The sequence below is a fragment of the Channa argus genome, unplaced genomic scaffold, assembly GCF_033026475.1.
Source record: "Channa argus isolate prfri unplaced genomic scaffold, Channa argus male v1.0 Contig067, whole genome shotgun sequence".
Taxonomy (NCBI): Eukaryota; Metazoa; Chordata; class Actinopteri; order Anabantiformes; family Channidae; genus Channa; species Channa argus.
The window spans coordinates 29,634-55,524 of record NW_027125286.1 but is presented as its reverse complement, the minus strand read 5'-3'; the positions used below and the strand labels follow the sequence as shown (position 1 = coordinate 55,524).

The 25,891-nt window shown below is 44.1% G+C and overlaps 26 non-coding genes across 26 annotated transcripts; all 26 read right to left on the bottom strand.

The window, feature by feature from the left end:
- Positions 1 to 129: 129 nt before the first annotated feature.
- On the bottom strand, positions 130 to 202 carry trnav-aac (transfer RNA valine (anticodon AAC)). Its single transcript has one exon. It is a non-coding gene; the product is annotated as a tRNA-Val (tRNA).
- Positions 203 to 1,311: 1,109 nt separating this feature from the next.
- Positions 1,312 to 1,384, bottom strand: trnav-cac (transfer RNA valine (anticodon CAC)). The gene has a single exon. It is a non-coding gene; the product is annotated as a tRNA-Val (tRNA).
- Positions 1,385 to 2,438: 1,054 nt separating this feature from the next.
- Positions 2,439 to 2,511, bottom strand: trnav-cac (transfer RNA valine (anticodon CAC)). Its single transcript has one exon. It is a non-coding gene; the product is annotated as a tRNA-Val (tRNA).
- Positions 2,512 to 2,725: 214 nt separating this feature from the next.
- trnav-aac (transfer RNA valine (anticodon AAC)) lies at positions 2,726 to 2,798 on the bottom strand. Its single transcript has one exon. It is a non-coding gene; the product is annotated as a tRNA-Val (tRNA).
- Positions 2,799 to 3,825: 1,027 nt separating this feature from the next.
- trnav-cac (transfer RNA valine (anticodon CAC)) lies at positions 3,826 to 3,898 on the bottom strand. Its single transcript has one exon. It is a non-coding gene; the product is annotated as a tRNA-Val (tRNA).
- A 222-nt stretch (positions 3,899 to 4,120) lies between these two features.
- trnav-aac (transfer RNA valine (anticodon AAC)) lies at positions 4,121 to 4,193 on the bottom strand. Its single transcript has one exon. It is a non-coding gene; the product is annotated as a tRNA-Val (tRNA).
- Positions 4,194 to 5,215: 1,022 nt separating this feature from the next.
- On the bottom strand, positions 5,216 to 5,288 carry trnav-cac (transfer RNA valine (anticodon CAC)). Its single transcript has one exon. It is a non-coding gene; the product is annotated as a tRNA-Val (tRNA).
- Positions 5,289 to 5,510: 222 nt separating this feature from the next.
- Positions 5,511 to 5,583, bottom strand: trnav-aac (transfer RNA valine (anticodon AAC)). Its single transcript has one exon. It is a non-coding gene; the product is annotated as a tRNA-Val (tRNA).
- A 1,032-nt stretch (positions 5,584 to 6,615) lies between these two features.
- On the bottom strand, positions 6,616 to 6,688 carry trnav-cac (transfer RNA valine (anticodon CAC)). Its single transcript has one exon. It is a non-coding gene; the product is annotated as a tRNA-Val (tRNA).
- Positions 6,689 to 6,902: 214 nt separating this feature from the next.
- trnav-aac (transfer RNA valine (anticodon AAC)) lies at positions 6,903 to 6,975 on the bottom strand. The gene has a single exon. It is a non-coding gene; the product is annotated as a tRNA-Val (tRNA).
- Positions 6,976 to 8,024: 1,049 nt separating this feature from the next.
- trnav-cac (transfer RNA valine (anticodon CAC)) lies at positions 8,025 to 8,097 on the bottom strand. The gene has a single exon. It is a non-coding gene; the product is annotated as a tRNA-Val (tRNA).
- Positions 8,098 to 8,319: 222 nt separating this feature from the next.
- Positions 8,320 to 8,392, bottom strand: trnav-aac (transfer RNA valine (anticodon AAC)). Its single transcript has one exon. It is a non-coding gene; the product is annotated as a tRNA-Val (tRNA).
- Positions 8,393 to 9,424: 1,032 nt separating this feature from the next.
- Positions 9,425 to 9,497, bottom strand: trnav-cac (transfer RNA valine (anticodon CAC)). Its single transcript has one exon. It is a non-coding gene; the product is annotated as a tRNA-Val (tRNA).
- Positions 9,498 to 9,719: 222 nt separating this feature from the next.
- On the bottom strand, positions 9,720 to 9,790 carry trnav-aac (transfer RNA valine (anticodon AAC)). Its single transcript has one exon. It is a non-coding gene; the product is annotated as a tRNA-Val (tRNA).
- Positions 9,791 to 10,928: 1,138 nt separating this feature from the next.
- On the bottom strand, positions 10,929 to 11,001 carry trnav-cac (transfer RNA valine (anticodon CAC)). Its single transcript has one exon. It is a non-coding gene; the product is annotated as a tRNA-Val (tRNA).
- Positions 11,002 to 11,215: 214 nt separating this feature from the next.
- trnav-aac (transfer RNA valine (anticodon AAC)) lies at positions 11,216 to 11,288 on the bottom strand. Its single transcript has one exon. It is a non-coding gene; the product is annotated as a tRNA-Val (tRNA).
- Positions 11,289 to 15,504: 4,216 nt separating this feature from the next.
- trnav-cac (transfer RNA valine (anticodon CAC)) lies at positions 15,505 to 15,577 on the bottom strand. The gene has a single exon. It is a non-coding gene; the product is annotated as a tRNA-Val (tRNA).
- Positions 15,578 to 15,799: 222 nt separating this feature from the next.
- Positions 15,800 to 15,872, bottom strand: trnav-aac (transfer RNA valine (anticodon AAC)). Its single transcript has one exon. It is a non-coding gene; the product is annotated as a tRNA-Val (tRNA).
- Positions 15,873 to 16,904: 1,032 nt separating this feature from the next.
- trnav-cac (transfer RNA valine (anticodon CAC)) lies at positions 16,905 to 16,977 on the bottom strand. Its single transcript has one exon. It is a non-coding gene; the product is annotated as a tRNA-Val (tRNA).
- Positions 16,978 to 18,408: 1,431 nt separating this feature from the next.
- trnav-cac (transfer RNA valine (anticodon CAC)) lies at positions 18,409 to 18,481 on the bottom strand. Its single transcript has one exon. It is a non-coding gene; the product is annotated as a tRNA-Val (tRNA).
- Positions 18,482 to 18,695: 214 nt separating this feature from the next.
- Positions 18,696 to 18,768, bottom strand: trnav-aac (transfer RNA valine (anticodon AAC)). The gene has a single exon. It is a non-coding gene; the product is annotated as a tRNA-Val (tRNA).
- Positions 18,769 to 22,983: 4,215 nt separating this feature from the next.
- trnav-cac (transfer RNA valine (anticodon CAC)) lies at positions 22,984 to 23,056 on the bottom strand. Its single transcript has one exon. It is a non-coding gene; the product is annotated as a tRNA-Val (tRNA).
- Positions 23,057 to 23,278: 222 nt separating this feature from the next.
- Positions 23,279 to 23,351, bottom strand: trnav-aac (transfer RNA valine (anticodon AAC)). The gene has a single exon. It is a non-coding gene; the product is annotated as a tRNA-Val (tRNA).
- Positions 23,352 to 24,373: 1,022 nt separating this feature from the next.
- trnav-cac (transfer RNA valine (anticodon CAC)) lies at positions 24,374 to 24,446 on the bottom strand. Its single transcript has one exon. It is a non-coding gene; the product is annotated as a tRNA-Val (tRNA).
- Positions 24,447 to 25,495: 1,049 nt separating this feature from the next.
- trnav-cac (transfer RNA valine (anticodon CAC)) lies at positions 25,496 to 25,568 on the bottom strand. Its single transcript has one exon. It is a non-coding gene; the product is annotated as a tRNA-Val (tRNA).
- Positions 25,569 to 25,790: 222 nt separating this feature from the next.
- trnav-aac (transfer RNA valine (anticodon AAC)) lies at positions 25,791 to 25,863 on the bottom strand. Its single transcript has one exon. It is a non-coding gene; the product is annotated as a tRNA-Val (tRNA).
- Positions 25,864 to 25,891: the final 28 nt, after the last annotated feature.

The following is a 25,891-nucleotide window of genomic DNA, read 5'->3' as shown; positions in this document are numbered from 1 at the left end:
AAGATCTTTATGGAACTTTGTAGTACTAAAACCAAAAGTGTTGCCTTTCTCATTGTTAGAACTGAGACAACCCCTTTTACAAGACACTCCAACTAGGCTGACTGTGCAGATAATAATAGACAGCAACCGTGTTTCTGCCTGGTTTCGAACCAGGGACCTCTCGCGTGTTAGGCGAATGTGATAACCACTACACTACAGAAACTGGCCACGTAGGGTGTCAATTCCAGAGGGTAGCATCTCACCACAAAGCGACACATCATCATGCAAGGTCGACTCTAAGGGGCTTTCAAACCTCCTAGTGCACAATAGGTACTTTCTCAGCTTAATGGGGACCATGCTCATATGTAGAGGCTGATCGGTCCAACGCTATGCCAGTGCAGTGTGGAGAGGAGATTGAAGCTCTTGTAATTGACATCCTAGGGCTGCTGCTGCAAGTGCAGCTAATTGTCATGGGAGAAATTCTCTATTTCGATTAATAGTATGTGGTCGGCTTGTCCAAACTAAGGCTGTTTAGAAATTGGTTCTTAACTTTCTTCACTAGTCTCGCAAAACGACGACTATTGCAATAGGTTTACTGGTCGGCACTGTCTTAGGTTTTGTGTCCTGTCCTGTGTTATTTTGTGTTGTCCATCTACACTGTCTGTCATTACTGTTTTTCATCTGCACTGTTTGCACTAGGTTGAACTCGATGCACTTTACATAGCTTGTGTTGTTTTGTAGCACCTTGGTTCTGGAGGAACGTTATCTCGTTTCTACTGTGTACTGTGTACCACTGTGTATAGTAGAAATGACAATAAAAGCCACTTGACTTGACTTGACTTAATCGTCCGCTCTGTCAAAGACACACAGCCTTTATTCAGCGACTACCCTGGCGTAATCTTTTGTTTTTTTGTCTCTTTTGTCTATTTGTGCCATTCTGTGATTTCAGGTTGTTTTACTGAGCAAGCATTCGTAAGAACTTAGTCAACCCACTGACACAGCTTGAGTGTGCATGTCATCTTAAAATAACAACAAGAGTGTTTCTGCCTGGTTTCGAACCTGGGACCTTTCGCGTGTGAGGCGACGTGATAACCGCTACACCACAGAAACCGGCCACTTTGACAAACTTCTTCAGAGCGTAGCTTCCCAGCAAAGTAAATAAAACAGTCATGAAAGATTACTTCTAAGGGGCTTTGGGATGAGAAGATCTTTATGGAACTTTGTAGTACTAAAACCAAAAGTGTTGCCTTTCTCATTGTTAGAACTGAGACAACCCCTTTTACAAGACACTCCAACCAGGCTGACTGTGCAGATAATAATAGACAGCAACCGTGTTTCTGCCTGGTTTCGAACCAGGGACCTTTCGCGTGTGAGGCGAACGTGATAACCGCTACACCACAGAAACCGGCCACGTAGGGTGTCAATTCCAGAGGGTAGCATCTAACCACAAAGCGACACATCATCATGCAAGGTCGACTCTAAGGGGCTTTCAAACCTCCTAGTGCACAATAGGTACTTTCTCAGCTTAATGGGGACCATGCTCATATGTAGAGGCTGATCGGTCCAACGCTATGCCAGTGCAGTGTGGAGAGGAGATTGAAGCTCTTGTAATTGACATCCTACGGCTGCTGCTGCAAGTGCAGCTATTTATCATGGGAGAAATTCTCTATTTCGATTAATAGTATGTGGTCGGCTTGTCCAAACTAAGGCTGTTTAGAAATTGGTTCTTAACTTTCTTCAGTAGTCTCGCATAACCCTTTTTCGACATGCTGTTTGCCATATCGCGTGCACCAAGAATAGGGCATGCAATGCAGGAAAGAGACTCCTCAACAGATAGTCAACACTGAAATTGAACGACGACTATTGCAACTTTAGCCAGTAATCATTCCACTGCAATTGCACTTTATACATGCCGGACATTCAAATGCAGTATACTGTTTACATGCTGCTTTTTTTGCACCTTTGGCACACTTGACTGTACTGTACTGTAAAATAGTACACAATAGGTTTACTGGTCGACACTGTCTCAGGTTTTGTGTCCTGTCCTGTGTTATTTTGTGTTGTCCATCTACACTGTCTGTCATTACTGTTTTTCATCTGCACTGTTTACACTAGGTTGAACTCAATGCACTTTACATAGCTTGTGTTTTTTTGTAGCACCTTGGTTCTGGAGGAACGTTATCTCGTTTCTACTGTGTACTGTGTACCACTGTGTATAGTAGAAATGACAATAAAAGCCACTTGACTTGACTTGACTTGACTTGACCGTCCGCTCTGTCAAAGACACACAGCCTTTATTCAGCGACTACCCTGGCGTAATCTTTTGTTTTTTTGTCTCTTTTGTCTATTTGTGCCATTCTGTGATTTCAGGTTGTTTTACTGAGCAAGCATTCGTAAGAACTTAGTCAACCCACTGACACAGCTTGAGTGTGCATGTCATCTTAAAATAACAACAAGAGTGTTTCTGCCTGGTTTCGAACCAGGGACCTTTCGCGTGTGAGGCGAACGTGATAACCGCTACACCACAGAAACCGGCCACTTTGACAAACTTCTTCAGAGCGTAGCTTCCCAACAAAGTGAATAAAACAGTCACGGAAGATTACTCCTAAGGGGCTTTGGGATGAGAAGATCTTTATGGAACTTTGTAGTACTAAAACCAAAAGTGTTGCCTTTCGCATTGTTAGAACTGAGACAACCCCTTTTACAAGACACTCCAACCAGGCTGACTGTGCACTGACAGCAACAGTGTTTCTGCCTGGTTTCGAACCAGGGACCTTTCGCGTGTTAGGCCAATGTGATAACCACTACACTACAGAAACTGGCCACGTAGAGTGTCAATTCCAGAGGGTAGTATCTAACCACAAAGCGACACATCATCATGCAAGGTCGACTCTAAGGGGCTTTCAAACCTCCTAGTGCACAATAGGTACTTTCTCAGCTTAATGGGGACCATGCTCATATGTAGAGGCTGATCGGTCCAACGCTATGCCAGTGCAGTGTGGAGAGGAGATTGAAGCTCTTGTAATTGACATCCTAGGGCTGCTGCTGCAAGTGCAGCTATTTATCGTGGTCGTGGTCGGCTTGTCCAAACAAAGGCTGTTTAGAAATTGGTTCTTAACTTTCTTCAGTAGTCTCGCATAACCCTTTTTCGACATGCTGTTTGCCATATCGCGTGCACCAAGAATAGGGAATGCAATGCAGGAAAGGGACTCCTCAACAGATAGTCAAAACTGAAATTGAACGACGACTATTGCAACTTTAGCCAGTAATCATTCCACTGCAATTGAACTGTATACATGCCGGACATTCAAATGCACTATACTGTTTACATGCTGCTTTTTTTGTACCTTTGGCACACTTGACTGTACTGTACTGTAAAATAGTATACAATAGGTTTACTGGTCGGCACTATCTTAGGTTTTTTGTCCTGTCCTGTGTTATTTTGTGTTGTCCGTCTACACTGTCTGTCTATACTGTTTTTCATCTGCACTGTTTACACTAGGTTGAACTCGATGCACTTTACATAGTTTGTGTTGTTTTGTAGCACCTTGGTTCTGGAGGAACGTTATCTCGTTTCTACTGTGTACTGTGTACCACTGTGTATAGTAGAAATGACAATAAAAGCCACTTGACTTGACTTGACTTGACTTAATCGTCCGCTCTGTCAAAGACACACAGCCTTTATTCAGCGACTACCCTGGCGTAATCTTTTGTTTTTTTGTCTCTTTTGTCTATTTGTGCCATTCTGTGATTTCAGGTTGTTTTACTGAGCAAGCATTCGTAAGAACTTAGTCAACCCACTGACACAGCTTGAGTGTGCATGTCATCTTAAGATAACAACAAGAGTGTTTCTGCCTGGTTTCGAACCAGGGACCTTTCGCGTGTGAGGCGAACGTGATAACCGCTACACCACAGAAACCGGCCACTTTGACAAACTTCTTCAGAGCGTAGCTTCCCAGCAAAGTGAATAAAACAGTCGCGGAAGATTACTCCTAAGGGGCTTTGGGATGAGAAGATCTTTATGGAACTTTGTAGTACTAAAACCAAAAGTGTTGCCTTTCTCATTGTTAGAACTGAGACAACCCCTTTTACTAGACACTCCAACCAGGCTGACTGTGCAGATAATAATAGACAGCAACAGTGTTTCTGCCTGGTTTCGAACCAGGGACCTTTCGCGTGTTAGGCTAATGTGATAACCACTACACTACAGAAACTGGCCACGTAGGGTGTCAATTCCAGAGGGTAGCATCTAACCACAAAGCGACACATCATCATGCAAGGTCGAATATAAGGGGCTTTCAAACCTCCTAGTGCACAATAGGTACTTTCTCAGCTTAATGGGGACCATGCTCATATGTAGAGGCTGATCGGTCCAACGCTATGCCAGTGCAGTGTGGAGAGGAGATTGAAGCTCTTGTAATTGACATCCTAGGGCTGCTGCTGCAAGTGCAGCTATTTATCGTGGTCGTGGTCGGCTTGTCCAAACAAAGGCTGTTTAGAAATTGGTTCTTAACTTTCTTCAGTAGTCTCGCATAACCCTTTTTCGACATGCTGTTTGCCATATCGCGTGCACCAAGAATAGGGCATGCAATGCAGGAAAGGGACTCCTCAACAGATAGTCAACACTGAAATTGAACGACGACTATTGCAACTTTAGCCAGTAATCATTCCACTGCAATTGCACTTTATACATGCCGGACATTCAAATGCAGTATACTGTTTACATGCTGCTTTTTTTGCACCTTTGGCACACTTGACTGTACTGTACTGTAAAATAGTATACAATAGGTTTACTGGTCGGCACTGTCTTAGGTTTTGTGTCCTGTCCTGTGTTATTTTGTGTTGTCCATCTACACTGTCTGTCATTACTGTTTTTCATCTGCACTGTTTGCACTAGGTTGAACTCGATGCACTTTACATAGCTTGTGTTGTTTTGTAGCACCTTGGTTCTGGAGGAACGTTATCTCGTTTCTACTGTGTACTGTGTACCACTGTGTATAATAGAAATGACAATAAAAGCCACTTGACTTGACTTGACTTTATGGTCCGCTCTGTCAAAGACACACAGCCTTTATTCAGCGACTACCCTGGCGTAATCTTTTGTTTTTTTGTCTCTTTTGTCTATTTGTGCCATTCTGTGATTTCAGGTTGTTTTACTGAGCAAGCATTCGTAAGAACTTAGTCAACCCACTGACACAGCTTGAGTGTGCATGTCATCTTAAAATAACAACAAGAGTGTTTCTGCCTGGTTTCGAACCAGGGACCTTTCGCGTGTGAGGCGAACGTGATAACCGCTACACCACAGAAACCAGCCACTTTGACAAACTTCTTCAGAGCGTAGCTTCCCAGCAAAGTGAATAAAACAGTCGCGGAAGATTACTCCTAAGGGGCTTTGGGATGACAAGATCTTTATGGAACTTTGTAGTACTAAAACCAAAAGTGTTGCCTTTCTCATTGTTAGAACTGAGACAACCCCTTTTACAAGACACTCCAACCAGGCTGACTGTGCAGATAATAATGGACAGCAACAGTGTTTCTGCCTGGTTTCGAACCAGGGACCTTTCGCGTGTTAGGCAAATGTGATGACCACTACACTACAGAAACTGGCAACGTAGGGTGGCACTTTCAGAGGGTAGCATCTAACCACAAAGCGACACATCATCATGCAAGGTCGACTCTAAGGGGCTTTCAAACCTCCTAGTGCACAATAGGTACTTTCTCAGCTTAATGGGGACCATGCTCATATGTAGAGGCTGATCTGTCCAACGCTATGCCAGTGCAGTGTGGAGAGGAGATTGAAGCTCTTGTAATTGACATCCTAGGGCTGCTGCTGCAAGTGCAGCTATTTATCGTGGTCGTGGTCGGCTTGTCCAAACAAAGGCTGTTTAGAAATTGGTTCTTAACTTTCTTCAGTAGTCTCGCATAACCCTTTTTCGACATGCTGTTTGCCATATCGCGTGCACCAAGAATAGGGAATGCAATGCAGGAAAGGGACTCCTCAACAGATAGTCAAAACTGAAATTGAACGACGACTATTGCAACTTTAGCCAGTAATCATTCCACTGCAATTGAACTGTATACATGCCGGACATTCAAATGCACTATACTGTTTACATGCTGCTTTTTTTGTACCTTTGGCACACTTGACTGTACTGTACTGTAAAATAGTATACAATAGGTTTACTGGTCGGCACTATCTTAGGTTTTTTGTCCTGTCCTGTGTTATTTTCTGTTGTCCGTCTACACTGTCTGTCTATACTGTTTTTCATCTGCACTGTTTACACTAGGTTGAACTCGATGCACTTTACATAGTTTGTGTTGTTTTGTAGCACCTTGGTTCTGGAGGAACGTTATCTCGTTTCTACTGTGTACTGTGTACCACTGTGTATAGTAGAAATGACAATAAAAGCCACTTGACTTGACTTGACTTGACTTGACTTAATCGTCCGCTCTGTCAAAGACACACAGCCTTTATTCAGCGACTACCCTGGCGTAATCTTTTGTTTTTTTGTCTCTTTTGTCTATTTGTGCCATTCTGTGATTTCAGGTTGTTTTACTGAGCAAGCATTCGTAAGAACTTAGTCAACCCACTGACACAGCTTGAGTGTGCATGTCATCTTAAAATAACAACAATAGTGTTTCTGCCTGGTTTCGAACCAGGGACCTTTCGCGTGTGAGGCGAACGAGATAACCGCTACACCACAGAAACCGGCCACTTTGACAAACTTCTTCAGAGCGTAGCTTCCCAGCAAAGTGAATAAAACAGTCGCGGAAGATTACTTCTAAGGGGCTTTGGGATGACAAGATCTTTATGGAACTTTGTAGTACTAAAGCCAAAAGTGTTGCCTTTCGCATTGTTAGAACTGAGACAACCCCTTTTACAAGACACTCCAACCAGGCTGACTGTGCACTGACAGCAACAGTGTTTCTGCCTGGTTTCGAACCAGGGACCTTTCGCGTGTTAGGCGAATGTGATAACCACTACACTACAGAAACTGGCCACGTAGGGTGTCAATTCCAGAGGGTAGTATCTAACCAAAAAGCGACACATCATCATGCAAGGTCGACTCTAAGGGGCTTTCAAACCTCCTAGTGCACAATAGGTACTTTCTCAGCTTAATGGGGACCATGCTCATATGTAGAGGCTGATCGGTCCAACGCTATGCCAGTGCAGTGTGGAGAGGAGATTGAAGCTCTTGTAATTGACATCCTAGGGCTGCTTCTGCAAGCGCAGCTATTTATCATGGGAGAAAGTCTCAATTTCGATTAATAGTATGTGGTCGGCTTGTCCAAACTAAGGCTGTTTAGAAATTGGTTCTTAACTTTCTTCAGTAGTCTCGCATAACCCTTTTTCGACATGCTGTTTGCCATATCGCGTGCACCAAGAATAGGGAATGTAATGCAGGAAAGGGACTCTTCAACAGATAGTCAAAACTGAAATTGAACGACGACTATTGCAACTTTAGCCAGTAATCATTCCACTGCAATTGCACTGTATACATGCCGGACATTCAAATGCACTATACTGTTTACATGCTGCTTTTTTTGTACATTTGGCACACTTGACTGTACTGTACTGTAAAATAGTATACAATAGGTTTACTGGTCGGCACTATCTTAGGTTTTTTGTCCTTTCCTGTGTTATTTTGTGTTGTCCGTCTACACTGTCTGTCTGTACTGTTTTTCATCTGCACTGTTTACACTAGGTTGAACTCGATGCACTTTACATAGTTTGTGTTGTTTTGTAGCACCTTGGTTCTGGAGGAACGTTATCTCGTTTCTACTGTGTACTGTGTACCACTGTGTATAGTAGAAATGACAATAAAAGCCACTTGACTTGACTTGATTTAATCGTCCGCTCTGTCAAAGACACACAGCCTTTATTCAGTGACTACCCTGGCGTAATCTTTTGTTTTTTTGTCTCTTTTGTCTATTTGTGCCATTCTGTGATTTCAGGTTGTTTTACTGAGCAAGCATTCGTAAGAACTTAGTCAACCCACTGACACAGCTTGAGTGTGCATGTCATCTTAAAATAACAACAATAGTGTTTCTGCCTGGTTTCGAACCAGGGACCTTTCGCGTGTGAGGCGAACATGATAACTGCTACACCACAGAAACCGGCCACTTTGACAAACTTCTTCAGAGCGTAGCTTCCCAGCAAAGTGAATAAAACAGTCGCGGAAGATTACTCCTAAGGGGCTTTGGGATGAGAAGATCTTTATGGAACTTTGTAGTACTAAAACCAAAAGTGTTGCCTTTCTCATTGTTAGAACTGAGACAACCCCTTTTACAAGACACTCCAACCAGGCTGACTGTGCAGATAATAATAGACAGCAACAGTGTTTCTGCCTGGTTTTGAATCAGGGACCTTTCGCGTGTTAGGCGAATGTGATAACCACTACACTACAGAAACTGGCCACGTAGGGTGTCAATTCCAGAGGGTAGCATCTAACCACAAAGCGACACATCATCATGCAAGGTCGACTCTAAGGGGCTTTCAAACCTCCTAGTGCACAATAGGTACTTTCTCAGCTTAATAGGGACCATGCTCATATGTAGAGGCTGATCGGTCCAACGCTATACCAGTGCAGTGTGGAGAGGAGATTGAAGCTCTTGTAATTGACATCCTAGGGCTGCTGCTGCAAGTGCAGCTATTTATCGTGGTCGTGGTCGGCTTGTCCAAACAAAGGCTGTTTAGAAATTGGTTCTTTACTTTCTTCAGTAGTCTCGCATAACCCTTTTTGGACATGCTGTTTGCCATATCGCGTGCACCAAGAATAGGGAATGCAATGCAGGAAAGGGACTCCTCAACAGATAGTCAAAACTGAAATTGAACGACGACTATTGCAACTTTAGCCAGTAATCATTCCACTGCAATTGCACTGTATACATGCCGGACATTCAAATGCACTATACTGTTTACATGCTGCTTTTTTTGTACCTTTGGCACACTTGACTGTACTGTACTGTAAAATAGTATACAATAGGTTTACTGGTCGGCACTATCTTAGGTTTTTTGTCCTGTCCTGTGTTATTTTGTGTTGTCCGTCTACACTGTCTGTCTATACTGTTTTTCATCTGCACTGTTTACACTAGGTTGAACTCGATGCACTTTACATAGTTTGTGTTGTTTTGTAGCACCTTGGTTCTGGAGGAACGTTATCTCGTTTCTACTGTGTACTGTGTACCACTGTGTATAGTAGAAATGACAATAAAAGCCACTTGACTTGACTTGACTTGACTTGACTTAATCGTACGCTCTGTCAAAGACACACAGCCTTTATTCAGCGACTACCCTGGCGTAATCTTTTGTTTTTTTGTCTCTTTTGTCTATTTGTGCCATTCTGTGATTTCAGGTTGTTTTACTGAGCAAGCATTCGTAAGAACTTAGTCAACCCACTGACACAGCTTGAGTGTGCATGTCATCTTAAAATAACAACAATAGTGTTTCTGCCTGGTTTCGAACCAGGGACCTTTCGCGTGTGAGGCGAACGTGATAACCGCTACACCACAGAAACCGGCCACTTTGACAAACTTCTTCAGAGCGTAGCTTCCCAGCAAAGTGAATAAAACAGTCGCGGAAGATTACTTCTAAGGGGCTTTGGGATGACAAGATCTTTATGGAACTTTGTAGTACTAAAACCAAAAGTGTTGCCTTTCGCATTGTTAGAACTGAGACAACCCCTTTTACAAGACACTCCAACCAGGCTGACTGTGCAGATAATAATGGACAGCAACAGTGTTTCTGCCTGGTTTCGAACCAGGGACCTTTCGCGTGTTAGGCGAATGTGATAACCACTACACTGTATACATGCCGGACATTCAAATGCACTATACTGTTTACATGCTGCTTTTTTTGTACCTTTGGCACACTTGACTGTACTGTACTGTAAAATAGTATACAATAGGTTTACTGGTCGTCACTATCTTAGGTTTTTTGTCCTGTCCTGTGTTATTTTACAAGGTCGACTCTAAGGGGCTTTCAAACCTCCTAGTGCACAATAGGTACTTTCTCAGCTTAATGAGGACCATATGCTCATATGTAGAGGCTGATCGGTCCAACACTATGCCAGTGCAGTGTGGAGTGGAGATTGAAGCTCTTGTAATTGACATCCTAGGGCTGCTTCTGCAAGCGCAGCTATTTATCATGGGAGAAAGTCTCAATTTCGATTAATAGTATGTGGTCGGCTTGTCCAAACTAAGGCTGTTTAGAAATTGGTTCTTAACTTTTTTCAGTAGTCTCGCATAACCCTTTTTCGACATGCTGTTTGCCATATCGCGTGCACCAAGAATAGGGCATGCAATGCAGGAAAGGGACTCCTCAACAGATAGTCAACACTGAAATTGAACGACGACTATTGCAACTTTAGCCAGTAATCATTCCACTGCAATTGCACTTTATACATGCCGGACATTCAAATGCAGTATACTGTTTACATGCTGCTTTTTTTGCACCTTTGGCACACTTGACTGTACTGTACTGTAAAATAGTATACAATAGGTTTACTGGTCGGCACTGTCTTAGGTTTTGTGTCCTGTCCTGTGTTATTTTGTGTTGTCCATCTACACTGTCTGTCATTACTGTTTTTCATCTGCACTGTTTGCACTAGGTTGAACTCGATGCACTTTACATAGCTTGTGTTGTTTTGTAGCACCTTGGTTCTGGAGGAACGTTATCTCGTTTCTACTGTGTACTGTGTACCACTGTGTATAGTAGAAATGACAATAAAAGCCACTTGACTTGACTTGACTTAATCGTCCGCTCTGTCAAAGACACACAGCCTTTATTCAGCGACTACCCTGGCGTAATCTTTTGTTTTTTTGTCTCTTTTGTCTATTTGTGCCATTCTGTGATTTCAGGTTGTTTTACTGAGCAACCATTCGTAAGAACTTAGTCAACCCACTGACACAGCTTGAGTGTGCATGTCATCTTAAAATAACAACAGGAGTGTTTCTGCCTGGTTTCGAACCAGGGACCTTTCGCGTGTGAGGCGAACGTGATAACCGCTACACCACAGAAACCGGCCACTTTGACAAACTTCTTCAGAGCGTAGCTTCCCAGCAAAGTGAATAAAACAGTCGCGGAAGATTACTCCTAAGGGGCTTTGGTCTGAGAAGATCTTTATGGAACTTTGTAGTACTAAAACCAAAAGTGTTGCCTTTCGCATTGTTAGAACTGAGACAACCCCTTTTACAAGACACTCCAACCAGGCTGACTGTGCACTGACAGCAACAGTGTTTCTGCCTGGTTTCGAACCAGGGACCTTTCGCGTGTTAGGCGAATGTGATAACCACTACACTACAGAAACTGGCCACGTAGGGTGTCAATTCCAGAGGGTAGCATCTAACCACAAAGCGACACATCATCATGCAAGGTCGACTCTAAGAGGTTTTCAAACCTCCTAGTGCACAATAGGTACTTTCTCAGCTTAATGGGGACCATGCTCATATGTAGAGGCTGATCGGTCCAACGCTATGCCAGTGCAGTGTGGAGAGGAGATTGAAGCTCTTGTAATTGACATCCTAGGGCTGCTGCTGCAAGTGCAGCTATTTATCATGGGAGAAATTCTCTATTTCGATTAATAGTATGTGGTCGGCTTGTCCAAACTAAGGCTGTTTAGAAATTGGTTCTTAACTTTCTTCAGTCTTCTTTTCCTTTCGGCTGCTCCCTTTCAGGGGTCGCCACAGCGAATCATGTGCCTCCATCTAACTCTGTCCTCTGCATCCTCTTCTCTCACACCAACTAACTTCATGTCCTCCCTCACTACATCCATAAATCTCCTCTTTGGTCTTCCTCTAGACCTCCTGCCTGGCAGCTCCAACCTCAGCATCCTTCTACCGATATACTCACAGTTTCTCCTCTGAACATGTCCAAACCACCTCAATCTGGCCTCTCTGACTTTATCTCCAAAACATCTAACATGAGCTGTCCCTCTGATGTACTCATTCCTGATCCTGTCCATCCTCGTCACTCCCAAAGAGAACCTCAACATCTTAAGCTCTGCAACCTCCAGCTCTGCCTCCTGTCTTTTCTTCAGTGCAACAGTCTCTAAGCCGAACAACATTGCTGGTCTCACCACCGTCTTGAACACCTTTCCTTTCATTCTCGCTGATACTCTTTTATCACACAACACACCTGACACTTTTCTCCACCCGTTCCAACCTGCCTGCACTCGCCTCTTCACCTCTTTTCCACACTCACCGTTGCTCTGAACCGTTGACCCTAAATACTTAAAGTCCTGCACCTTCTTCACCTCTGCTCCCTGTAACCTCACCGTTCCACCTGGGTCCCTCTCATTCACACACATGTATTCTGTCTTGCTGCGGCTAAGCTTCATTCCTCTGTTTTCCAGAGCAGACCTCCACTTCTCTAGATTTTCCTCCACCTGCTCCCTGCTCTCACTACAAATAACAATGTCATCTGCAAACATCATAGTCCAGGGAGATTCTTGTCTAACCTCATCTGTCAGTCTGTCCATCACCAGAGCAAACAAGAAGGGGCTCAAAGCCGATCCTTGATGCAGACCCACCTCCACCTTGAACTCCTCTGTCACACCTACAGCACACCTCACCACTGTCTTACAGCTCTCATACATGTCCTGCACCACTCTAACATACTTCTCTGCCACTCCAGACGTCCTCATACAATACCACAGCTCCTCTCTCGGCACCCTGTCATACGCTTTTTCTAAATCTACGAAGACACAATGCAACTCCCTATGACCCTCTCTGTACTTCTCCATCAGCGTCCTCAAAGCAAATACTGCATCTGTTGTACTCTTTCTAGGCATGAAACCATATTGCTGCTCACAAATGTTCACCTCTGCCCTTAGCCGAGCTTCCACTACTCTTTCCCACAACTTCATTGTGTGACTCATCAGCTTTATTCCTCTGTAGTTGCCACAGCTCTGCGCATCTCCCTTGTTCTTAAAAATTGGTACCAGTACACTTTTCCTCCAGTCCTCTGGCATCCTCTCACTCTCCAAGATCTTGTTAAACAAACTAGTCAAAAACTCTACTGCCACCTCTCCTAGACACTTCCATACCTCCACAGGTATGTCATCAGGACCAACTACCTTTCCACTCTTCATCCTCTTCAATGTCCTCCTCACTTCACTCTTACTAATCTTTGCTACTTCCTGCTTCACAACAGTCACCTCTTCTACTCTTCGTTCCCTTTCATTTTCCTCGTTCATCAACTCTTCAAAGTACTCCTTCCATCTTCCCATCACACTACTGGCACCTGTCAATACATTTCCATCCTTATCTTTAATCACCCTAACCTGCTGCACATCCTTTCCATCTCTATCTCTTTGTCTGGCCAACCTGTACAAATCCACCTCTCCCTCTTTAGTGTCCAACCTAGCATACAAGTCCTCATATGCTCTTTGTTTGGCCTTTGCCACCTCTATCTTCACCTTACGCTGTATCTCCCTGTACTCCTGTCTACTCTCTTCAGTCCTCTCAGTGTCCCACTTCTTCTTAGCTAACCTCTTTCTCTGTATACACTCCTGAACTGCCTCGTTCCACCACCAAGTCTCCTTGTCCGCTTTCCTCTTTCCAGATGACACACCGAGTACCCTCCTACCTGTCTCCCTGATCAAATTAGCTGTAGTAGTCCAGTCATCTGGAAGCACCTCCAAACCACCCAGAGTCTGTCTCAGCTCCTCCCTGAAAACTAAACGACATTCTTCCTTTTTCAACTTCCACCACTTCGTCCTCTGCTCTGCCTTAATCCTCCTTATCTTCCTCACCACCAGCATCATTTTGCACACCACCATCCTGTGTTGTCTGGCTACACTCTCCCCTACCAATGCTTTACAGTCACTGATCTCTTTCAGATTACAACGTCTACATAAGATGTAGTCTACCTGAGTGCTTCTCCCTCCGCTCTTGTACGTCACCCTATGTTCCTGCCTCTTCTGAAAGAAAGTGTTTACTACAGCCATTTCCATTCTCTTTGCAAAGTCAACCACCATCTGACCTTCTGCGTTCCTGTCCTGAACACCAAACCTGCCCATAACAGTCTCATCACCTCTGTTCCCTTCACCTACATGCCCATTGAAATCTGCACCAATGACAACTCTCTCACCTCTGGGGATGCTCTGCATCACTTCATCTAACTCACTCCAGAATTTCTCCTTCTCTTCTAACTCACATCCTACCTGTGGGGCATAACCACTCACAACATTGAACATCACCCCTTCAACTTCCAGCTTCAGGCTCATCAACCTGTCTGATACTCTTTTCACCTCTAGAACATTCCTCACAAAATCCTCTTTCAATATAACTCCTACTCCATTTCTCTTCCTATCTGACCCATGGTAAAACAACTTGAACCCTGCTCCTAAGCTTCTAGCCTTGCTACCTTTCCACCTGGTCTCCTGGACACACAGTATGTCCACCTTCCTTCTCTGCATCATGTCGATCAACTCCCTAGCCTTCCCTGTCATAGTACCAACATTCAAAGTCCCTACTGTCAGTCCTACATTCTTAGCTTTCCTCTTCTCTCTCTGCCTACGAACACACCTTCCTCCTCTTCTTCTTCGTCTTCGACCAACAGTAGTCCAATTTCCACCGGTACCCTGTAGGTCAACAGCACCGGTGGCGGTCGTTGTTGACCCGGGCCCCGACCGATCCGGTATGGAAGCCTTTGTCACGATTCGCATGTTTGATTTGGCATGTGTTTTACGTCGGATGCCCTTCCTGCCACAACCCTCTGCATTTATCCAGACTTGGGACTGGCACAAGAAGACACTGGCTTGTGCCCCCTTGCGGTTACATTTCTTAACTTTCTTCAGTAGTCTCGCATAACGCTTTTTCGACATGCTGTTTGCCATATCGCGTGCACCAAGAATAGAGAATGCAATGCAGGAAAGGGACTCCTCAACAGATAGTCAAAACTGAAATTGAACGACGAGTATTGCAACTTTAGCCAGTAATCATTCCACTGCAATTGCACTGTATACATGCCGGACATTCAAATGCACTATACTGTTTACATGCTGCTTTTTTTTGTACCTTTGGCACACTTGACTGTACTGTACTGTAAAATAGTATACAATAGGTTTACTGGTCGGCACTATCTTAGGTTTTTTGTCCTGTCCTGTGTTATTTTGTGTTGTCCGTCTACACTGTCTGTCTGTACTGTTTTTCATCTGCACTGTTTACACTAGGTTGAACTCGATGCACTTTACATAGTTTGTGTTGTTTTGTAGCACCTTGGTTCTGGAGGAACGTTATCTCGTTTCTACTGTGTACTGTGTACCACTGTGTATAGTAGAAATGACAATAAAAGCCACTTGACTTGACTTGACTTGACTTGACTTAATCGTACGCTCTGTCAAAGACACACAGCCTTTATTCAGCGACTACCCTGGCGTAATCTTTTGTTTTTTTGTCTCTTTTGTCTATTTGTGCCATTCTGTGATTTCAGGTTGTTTTACTGAGCAAGCATTCGTAAGAACTTAGTCAACCCACTGACACAGCTTGAGTGTGCATGTCATCTTAAAATAACAACAACAGTGTTTCTGCCTGGTTTCGAACCAGGGACCTTTCGCGTGTGAGGCGAACGTGATAACCGCTACACCACAGAAACCGGCCACTTTGACAAACTTCTTCAGAGCGTAGCTTCCCAGCAAAGTGAATAAAACAGTCGCGGAAGATTACTCCTAAGGGGCTTTGGGATGACAAGATCTTTATGGAACTTTGTAGTACTAAAACCAAAAGTGTTGCCTTTCTCATTGTTAGAACTGAGACAACCCCTTTTACAAGACACTCCAACCAGGCTGACTGTGCAGATAATAATGGACAGCAACAGTGTTTCTGCCTGGTTTCGAACCAGGGACCTTTCGCGTGTTAGGCGAATGTGATAACCACTACACTACAGAAACTGGCCACGTAGGGTGGCACTTTCAGAGGGTAGCATCTAACCACAAAGCGACACATCATCATGCAAGGTCGACTCTAAGGGGCTTTCAAACCTCCTAGTGCACAATAGGTACTTTCTCAGCTTAATGGGGACCATGCTCATATGTAGAGGCTGATCGGTCCAACGCTATGCCAGTGCAGTGTGGAGAGGAGATTGAAGCTCTTGTAATTGACATCCTAGGGCTGCTGCTGCAAGTGCAGCTATTTATCGTGGTCGTGGTCGGCTTGTCCAAACAAAGGCTGTTTAGAAATTGGTTCTTAACTTTCTTCAGTAGTCTCGCATAACCCTTTTTCGACATGCTGTTTGCCATATCGCGTGCACCAAGAATAGGGAATGCAATGCAGGAAAGGGACTCCTCAACAGATAGTCAAAACTGAAATTGAAAGACGACTATTGCAACTTTAGCCAGTAATCATTCCACTGCAATTGAACTGTATACATGCCGGACATTCAAATGCACTATACTGTTTACATGCTGCTTTTTTTGTACCTTTGGCACACTTGACTGTACTGTACTGTAAAATAGTATACAATAGGTTTACTGGTCGGCACTATCTTAGGTTTTTTGTCCTGTCCTGTGTTATTTTGTGTTGTCCGTCTACACTGTCTGTCTATACTGTTTTTCATCTGCACTGTTTACACTAGGTTGAACTCGATGCACTTTACATAGTTTGTGTTGTTTTGTAGCACCTTGGTTCTGGAGGAACGTTATCTCGTTTCTACTGTGTACTGTGTACCACTGTGTATAGTAGAAATGACAATAAAAGCCACTTGACTTGACTTGACTTGACTTGACTTAATCGTCCGCTCTGTCAAAGACACACAGCCTTTATTCAGCGACTACCCTGGCGTAATCTTTTGTTTTTTTGTCTCTTTTGTCTATTTGTGCCATTCTGTGATTTCAGGTTGTTTTACTGAGCAAGCATTCGTAAGAACTTAGTCAACCCACTGACACAGCTTGAGTGTGCATGTCATCTTAAAATAACAACAATAGTGTTTCTGCCTGGTTTCGAACCAGGGACCTTTCGCGTGTGAGGCGAACGTGATAACCGCTACACCACAGAAACCGGCCACTTTGACAAACTTCTTCAGAGCGTAGCTTCCCAGCAAAGTGAATAAAACAGTCGCGGAAGATTACTTCTAAGGGGCTTTGGGATGACAAGATCTTTATGGAACTTTGTAGTACTAAAACCAAAAGTGTTGCCTTTCGCATTGTTATAACTGAGACAACCCCTTTTACAAGACACTCCAACCAGGCTGACTGTGCAGATAATAATGGACAGCAACAGTGTTTCTGCCTGGTTTCGAACCAGGGACCTTTCGCGTGTTAGGCAAATGTGATAACCACTACACTGTATACATGCCGGACATTCAAATGCACTATACTGTTTACATGCTGCTTTTTTTGTACCTTTGGCACACTTGACTGTACTGTACTGTAAAATAGTATACAATAGGTTTACTGGTCGTCACTATCTTAGGTTTTTTGTCCTGTCCTGTGTTATTTTACAAGGTCGACTCTAAGGGGCTTTCAAACCTCCTAGTGCACAATAGGTACTTTCTCAGCTTAATGAGGACCATATGCTCATATGTAGAGGCTGATCGGTCCAACACTATGCCAGTGCAGTGTGGAGTGGAGATTGAAGCTCTTGTAATTGACATCCTAGGGCTGCTTCTGCAAGCGCAGCTATTTATCATGGGAGAAAGTCTCAATTTCGATTAATAGTATGTGGTCGGCTTGTCCAAACTAAGGCTGTTTAGAAATTGGTTCTTAACTTTTTTCAGTAGTCTCGCATAACCCTTTTTCGACATGCTGTTTGCCATATCGCGTGCACCAAGAATAGGGCATGCAATGCAGGAAAGGGACTCCTCAACAGATAGTCAACACTGAAATTGAACGACGACTATTGCAACTTTAGCCAGTAATCATTCCACTGCAATTGCACTTTATACATGCCGGACATTCAAATGCAGTATACTGTTTACATGCTGCTTTTTTTGCACCTTTGGCACACTTGACTGTACTGTACTGTAAAATAGTATACAATAGGTTTACTGGTCGGCACTGTCTTAGGTTTTGTGTCCTGTCCTGTGTTATTTTGTGTTGTCCATCTACACTGTCTGTCATTACTGTTTTTCATCTGCACTGTTTGCACTAGGTTGAACTCGATGCACTTTACATAGCTTGTGTTGTTTTGTAGCACCTTGGTTCTGGAGGAACGTTATCTCGTTTCTACTGTGTACTGTGTACCACTGTGTATAGTAGAAATGACAATAAAAGCCACTTGACTTGACTTGACTTAATCGTCCGCTCTGTCAAAGACACACAGCCTTTATTCAGCGACTACCCTGGCGTAATCTTTTGTTTTTTTGTCTCTTTTGTCTATTTGTGCCATTCTGTGATTTCAGGTTGTTTTACTGAGCAAGCATTCGTAAGAACTTAGTCAACCCACTGACACAGCTTGAGTGTGCATGTCATCTTAAAATAACAACAGGAGTGTTTCTGCCTGGTTTCGAACCAGGGACCTTTCGCGTGTGAGGCGAACGTGATAACCGCTACACCACAGAAACCGGCCACTTTGACAAACTTCTTCAGAGCGTAGCTTCCCAGCAAAGTGAATAAAACAGTCGCGGAAGATTACTCCTAAGGGGCTTTGGGATGAGAAGATCTTTATGGAACTTTGTAGTACTAAAACCAAAAGTGTTGCCTTTCGCATTGTTAGAACTGAGACAACCCCTTTTACAAGACACTCCAACCAGGCTGACTGTGCACTGACAGCAACAGTGTTTCTGCCTGGTTTCGAACCAGGGACCTTTCGCGTGTTAGGCGAATGTGATAACCACTACACTACAGAAACTGGCCACGTAGGGTGTCAATTCCAGAGGGTAGCATCTAACCACAAAGCGACACATCATCATGCAAGGTCGACTCTAAGAGGTTTTCAAACCTCCTAGTGCACAATAGGTACTTTCTCAGCTTAATGGGGACCATGCTCATATGTAGAGGCTGATCGGTCCAACGCTATGCCAGTGCAGTGTGGAGAGGAGATTGAAGCTCTTGTAATTGACATCCTAGGGCTGCTGCTGCAAGTGCAGCTATTTATCATGGGAGAAATTCTCTATTTCGATTAATAGTATGTGGTCGGCTTGTCCAAACTAAGGCTGTTTAGAAATTGGTTCTTAACTTTCTTCAGTCTTCTTTTCCTTTCGGCTGCTCCCTTTCAGGGGTCGCCACAGCGAATCATGTGCCTCCATCTAACTCTGTCCTCTGCATCCTCTTCTCTCACACCAACTAACTTCATGTCCTCCCTCACTACATCCATAAATCTCCTCTTTGGTCTTCCTCTAGACCTCCTGCCTGGCAGCTCCAACCTCAGCATCCTTCTACCGATATATTCACAGTTTCTCCTCTGAACATGTCCAAACCACCTCAATCTGGCCTCTCTGACTTTATCTCCAAAACATCTAACATGAGCTGTCCCTCTGATGTACTCATTCCTGATCCTGTCCATCCTCGTCACTCCCAAAGAGAACCTCAACATCTTAAGCTCTGCAACCTCCAGCTCTGCCTCCTGTCTTTTCTTCAGTGCAACAGTCTCTAAGCCGAACAACATTGCTGGTCTCACCACCGTCTTGAACACCTTTCCTTTCATTCTCGCTGATACTCTTTTATCACACAACACACCTGACACTTTTCTCCACCCGTTCCAACCTGCCTGCACTCGCCTCTTCACCTCTTTTCCACACTCACCGTTGCTCTGAACCGTTGACCCTAAATACTTAAAGTCCTGCACCTTCTTCACCTCTGCTCCCTGTAACCTCACCGTTCCACCTGGGTCCCTCTCATTCACACACATGTATTCTGTCTTGCTGCGGCTAAGCTTCATTCCTCTGTTTTCCAGAGCAGACCTCCACTTCTCTAGATTTTCCTCCACCTGCTCCCTGCTCTCACTACAAATAACAATGTCATCTGCAAACATCATAGTCCAGGGAGATTCTTGTCTAACCTCATCTGTCAGTCTGTCCATCACCAGAGCAAACAAGAAGGGGCTCAAAGCCGATCCTTGATGCAGACCCACCTCCACCTTGAACTCCTCTGTCACACCTACAGCACACCTCACCACTGTCTTACAGCTCTCATACATGTCCTGCACCACTCTAACATACTTCTCTGCCACTCCAGACGTCCTCATACAATACCACAGCTCCTCTCTCGGCACCCTGTCATACGCTTTTTCTAAATCTACGAAGACACAATGCAACTCCCTATGACCCTCTCTGTACTTCTCCATCAGCGTCCTCAAAGCAAATACTGCATCTGTTGTACTCTTTCTAGGCATGAAACCATATTGCTGCTCACAAATGTTCACCTCTGCCCTTAGCCGAGCTTCCACTACTCTTTCCCACAACTTCATTGTGTGACTCATCAGCTTTATTCCTCTGTAGTTGCCACAGCTCTGCGCATCTCCCTTGTTCTTAAAAATTGGTACCAGTACACTTTTCCTCCAGTCCTCTGGCATCCTCTCACTCTCCAAGATCTTGTTAAACAAACTAGTCAAAAACTCTACTGCCACCTCTCCTAGACACTTCCATACCTCCACAGGTATGTCATCAGGACCAACTACCTTTCCACTCTTCATCCTCTTCAATGTCCTCCTCACTTCACTCTTACTAATCTTTGCTACTTCCTGCTTCACAACAGTCACCTCTTCTACTCTTCGTTCCCTTTCATTTTCCTCGTTCATCAACTCTTCAAAGTACTCCTTCCATCTTCCCATCACACTACTGGCACCTGTCAATACATTTCCATCCTTATCTTTAATCACCCTAACCTGCTGCACATCCTTTCCATCTCTATCTCTTTGTCTGGCCAACCTGTACAAATCCACCTCTCCCTCTTTAGTGTCCAACCTAGCATACAAGTCCTCATATGCTCTTTGTTTGGCCTTTGCCACCTCTATCTTCACCTTACGCTGTATCTCCCTGTACTCCTGTCTACTCTCTTCAGTCCTCTCAGTGTCCCACTTCTTCTTAGCTAACCTCTTTCTCTGTATACACTCCTGAACTGCCTCGTTCCACCACCAAGTCTCCTTGTCCGCTTTCCTCTTTCCAGATGACACACCGAGTACCCTCCTACCTGTCTCCCTGATCAAATTAGCTGTAGTAATCCAGTCATCTGGAAGCACCTCCAAACCACCCAGAGTCTGTCTCAGCTCCTCCCTGAAAACTAAACGACATTCTTCCTTTTTCAACTTCCACCACTTCGTCCTCTGCTCTGCCTTAATCCTCCTTATCTTCCTCACCACCAGCATCATTTTGCACACCACCATCCTGTGTTGTCTGGCTACACTCTCCCCTACCAATGCTTTACAGTCACTGATCTCTTTCAGATTACAACGTCTACATAAGATGTAGTCTACCTGAGTGCTTCTCCCTCCGCTCTTGTACGTCACCCTATGTTCCTGCCTCTTCTGAAAGAAAGTGTTTACTACAGCCATTTCCATTCTCTTTGCAAAGTCAACCACCATCTGACCTTCTGCGTTCCTGTCCTGAACACCAAACCTGCCCATAACAGTCTCATCACCTCTGTTCCCTTCACCTACATGCCCATTGAAATCTGCACCAATGACAACTCTCTCACCTCTGGGGATGCTCTGCATCACTTCATCTAACTCACTCCAGAATTTCTCCTTCTCTTCTAACTCACATCCTACCTGTGGGGCATAACCACTCACAACATTGAACATCACCCCTTCAACTTCCAGCTTCAGGCTCATCAACCTGTCTGATACTCTTTTCACCTCTAGAACATTCCTCACAAAATCCTCTTTCAATATAACTCCTACTCCATTTCTCTTCCTATCTGACCCATGGTAAAACAACTTGAACCCTGCTCCTAAGCTTCTAGCCTTGCTACCTTTCCACCTGGTCTCCTGGACACACAGTATGTCCACCTTCCTTCTCTGCATCATGTCGATCAACTCCCTAGCCTTCCCTGTCATAGTACCAACATTCAAAGTCCCTACTGTCAGTCCTACATTCTTAGCTTTCCTCTTCTCTCTCTGCTTACGAACACACCTTCCTCCTCTTCTTCTTCGTCTTCGACCAACAGTAGTCCAATTTCCACCGGTACCCTGTAGGTCAACAGCACCGGTGGCGGTCGTTGTTGACCCGGGCCCCGACCGATCCGGTATGGAAGCCTTTGTCACGATTCGCATGTTTGATTTGGCATGTGTTTTACGTCGGATGCCCTTCCTGCCACAACCCTCTGCATTTATCCAGACTTGGGACTGGCACAAGAAGACACTGGCTTGTGCCCCCTTGCGGTTACATTTCTTAACTTTCTTCAGTAGTCTCGCATAACCCTTTTTCGACATGCTGTTTGCCATATCGCGTGCACCAAGAATAGGGCATGCAATGCAGGAAAGGGACTCCTCAACAGATAGTCAAAACTGAAATTGAACGACGACTATTGCAACTTTAGCCAGTAATCACTCCACTGCAATTGCACTGTATACATGCCGGACATTCAAATGCACTATACTGTTTACATGCTGCTTTTTTTGTACCTTTGGCACACTTGACTGTACTGTACTGTAAAATAGTATACAATAGGTTTACTGGTCGGCACTATCTTAGGTTTTTTGTCCTGTCCTGTGTTATTTTGTGTTGTCCGTCTACACTGTCTGTCTGCACTGTTTTTCATCTGCACTGTTTACACTAGGTTGAACTCGATGCACTTTACATAGTTTGTGTTGTTTTGTAGCACCTTGGTTCTGGAGGAACGTTATCTCGTTTCTACTGTGTACTGTGTACCACTGTGTATAGTAGAAATGACAATAAAAGCCACTTGACTTGACTTGACTTGACTTGACTTAATCGTCCGCTCTGTCAAAGACACACAGCCTTTATTCAGCGACTACCCTGGCGTAATCTTTTGTTTTTTTGTCTCTTTTGTCTATTTGTGCCATTCTGTGATTTCAGGTTGTTTTACTGAGCAAGCATTCGTAAGAACTTAGTCAACCCACTGACACAGCTTGAGTGTGCATGTCATCTTAAAATAACAACAAGAGTGTTTCTGCCTGGTTTCGAACCAGGGACCTTTCGCGTGTGAGGCGAACGTGATAACCGCTACACCACAGAAACCGGCCACTTTGACAAACTTCTTCAGAGCGTAGCTTCCCAGCAAAGTGAATAAAACAGTCGCGGAAGATTACTCCTAAGGGGCTTTGGGATGACAAGATCTTTATGGAACTTTGTAGTACTAAAACCAAAAGTGTTGCCTTTCTCATTGTTAGAACTGAGACAACCCCTTTTACAAGACACTCCAACCAGGCTGACTGTGCAGATAATAATGGACAGCAACAGTGTTTCTGCCTGGTTTCGAACCAGGGACCTTTCGCGTGTTAGGCGAATGTGATAACCACTACACTACAGAAACTGGCCACGTAGGGTGGCACTTTCAGAGGGTAGCATCTAACCACAAAGCGACACATCATCATGCAAGGTCGACTCTAAGGGGCTTTCAAACCTCCTAGTGCACAATAGGTACTTTCTCAGCTTAATGGGGACCATGCTCATATGTAGAGGCTGATCGGTCCAACGCTATGCCAGTGCAGTGTGGAGAGGAGATTGAAGCTCTTGTAATTGACATCCTAGGGCTGCTGCTGCAAGTGCAGCTATTTATCGTGGTCGTGGTCGGCTTGTCCAAACAAAGGCTGTTTAGAAATTGGTTCTTAACTTTCTTCAGTAGTCTCGCATAACCCTTTTTCGACATGCTGTTTGCCATATCGCGTGCACCAAGAATAGGGAATGCAATGCAGGAAAGGGACTCCTCAACAGATAGTCAAAACTGAAATTGAAAGACGACTATTGCAACTTTAGCCAGTAATCATTCCACTGCAATTGAACTGTATACATGCCGGACATTCAAATGCACTATACTGTTTACATGCTGCTTTTTTTGTACCTTTGGCACACTTGACTGTACTGTACTGTAAAATAGTATACAATAGGTTTACTGGTCGGCACTATCTTAGGTTTTTTGTCCTGTCCTGTGTTATTTTGTGTTGTCCGTCTACACTGTCTGTCATTACTGTTTTTCATCTGCACTGTTTGCACTAGGTTGAACTCGATGCACTTTACATAGCTTGTGTTGTTTTGTAGCACCTTGGTTCTGGAGGAACGTTATCTCATTTCTACTGTGTACTGTGTACCACTGTGTATAATAGAAATGACAATAAAAGCCACTTGACTTGACTTGACTTAATCGTCCGCTCTGTCAAAGACACACAGCCTTTATTCAGCGACTACCCTGGCCTAATCTTTTGTTTTTTTGTCTCTTTTGTCTATTTGTGCCATTCTGTGATTTCAGGTTGTTTTACTGAGCAAGAATTCGTAAGAACTTAGTCAACCCACTGACACAGCTTGAGTGTGCATGTCATCTTAAAATAACAACAAGAGTGTTTCTGCCTGGTTTCGAACCAGGGACGTTTCGCGTGTGAGGCGAACATAATAACCGCTACACCACAGAAACCGGCCACGTAGGGTGTCAATTCCAGAGGGTAGCATCTAACCACAAAGCGACACATCATCATGCAAGGTCGACTCTAAGGGGCTTTCAAACCTCCTAGTGCACAATAGGTACTTTCTCAGCTTAATGGGGACCATGCTCATATGTAGAGGCTGATCGGTCCAACGCTATGCCAGTGCAGTGTGGAGAGGAGATTGAAGCTCTTGTAATTGACATCCTAGGGCTGCTTCTGCAAGCGCAGCTATTTATCATGGGAGAAAGTCTCAATTTTGATTAATAGTATGTGGTCGGCTTGTCCAAACTAAGGCTGTTTAGAAATTGGTTCTTAACTTTCTTCAGTAGTCTCGCATAACCCTTTTTCGACATGCTGTTTGCCATATCGCGTGCACCAAGAATAGGGCATGCAATGCAGGAAAGGGACTCCTCAACAGATAGTCAACACTGAAATTGAACGACGACTATTGCAACTTTAGCCAGTAATCATTCCACTGCAATTGCACTTTATACATGCCGGACATTCAAATGCAGTATACTGTTTACATGCTGCTTTTCTTGCACCTTTGGCACACTTGACTGTACTGTACTGTAAAATAGTATACAATAGGTTTACTGGTCGGCACTGTCTTAGGTTTTGTGTCCTGTCCTGTGTTATTTTGTGTTGTCCATCTACACTGTCTGTCATTACTGTTTTTCATCTGCACTGTTTGCACTAGGTTGAACTCGATGCACTTTACATAGCTTGTGTTGTTTTGTAGCACCTTGGTTCTGGAGGAACGTTATCTCGTTTCTACTGTGTACTGTGTACCACTGTGTATAGTAGAAATGACAATAAAAGCCACTTGACTTGATTTGACTTAATCGTCCGCTCTGTCAAAGACACACAGCCTTTATTCAGCGACTACCCTGGCCTAATCTTTTGTTTTTTTGTCTCTTTTGTCTATTTGTGCCATTCTGTGATTTCAGGTTGTTTTACTGAGCAAGCATTCGTAAGAACTTAGTCAACCCACTGACACAGCTTGAGTGTGCATGTCATCTTAAAATAACAACAATAGTGTTTCTGCCTGGTTTCGAACCAGGGACCTTTCGCGTGTGAGGCGAACGTGATAACCGCTACACCACAGAAACCAGCCACTTTGACAAACTTCTTCAGAGCGTAGCTTCCCAGCAAAGTGAATAAAACAGTCGCGGAAGATTACTTCTAAGGGGCTTTGGGATGACAAGATCTTTATGGAACTTTGTAGTACTAAAGCCAAAAGTGTTGCCTTTCACATTGTTAGAACTGAGACAACCCCTTTTACAAGACACTCCAACCAGGCTGACTGTGCAGATAATAATAGACAGCAACAGTGTTTCTGCCTGGTTTTGAATCAGGGACCTTTCGCGTGTTAGGCGAATGTGATAACCACTACACTACAGAAACTGGCCACGTAGGGTGTCAATTCCAGAGG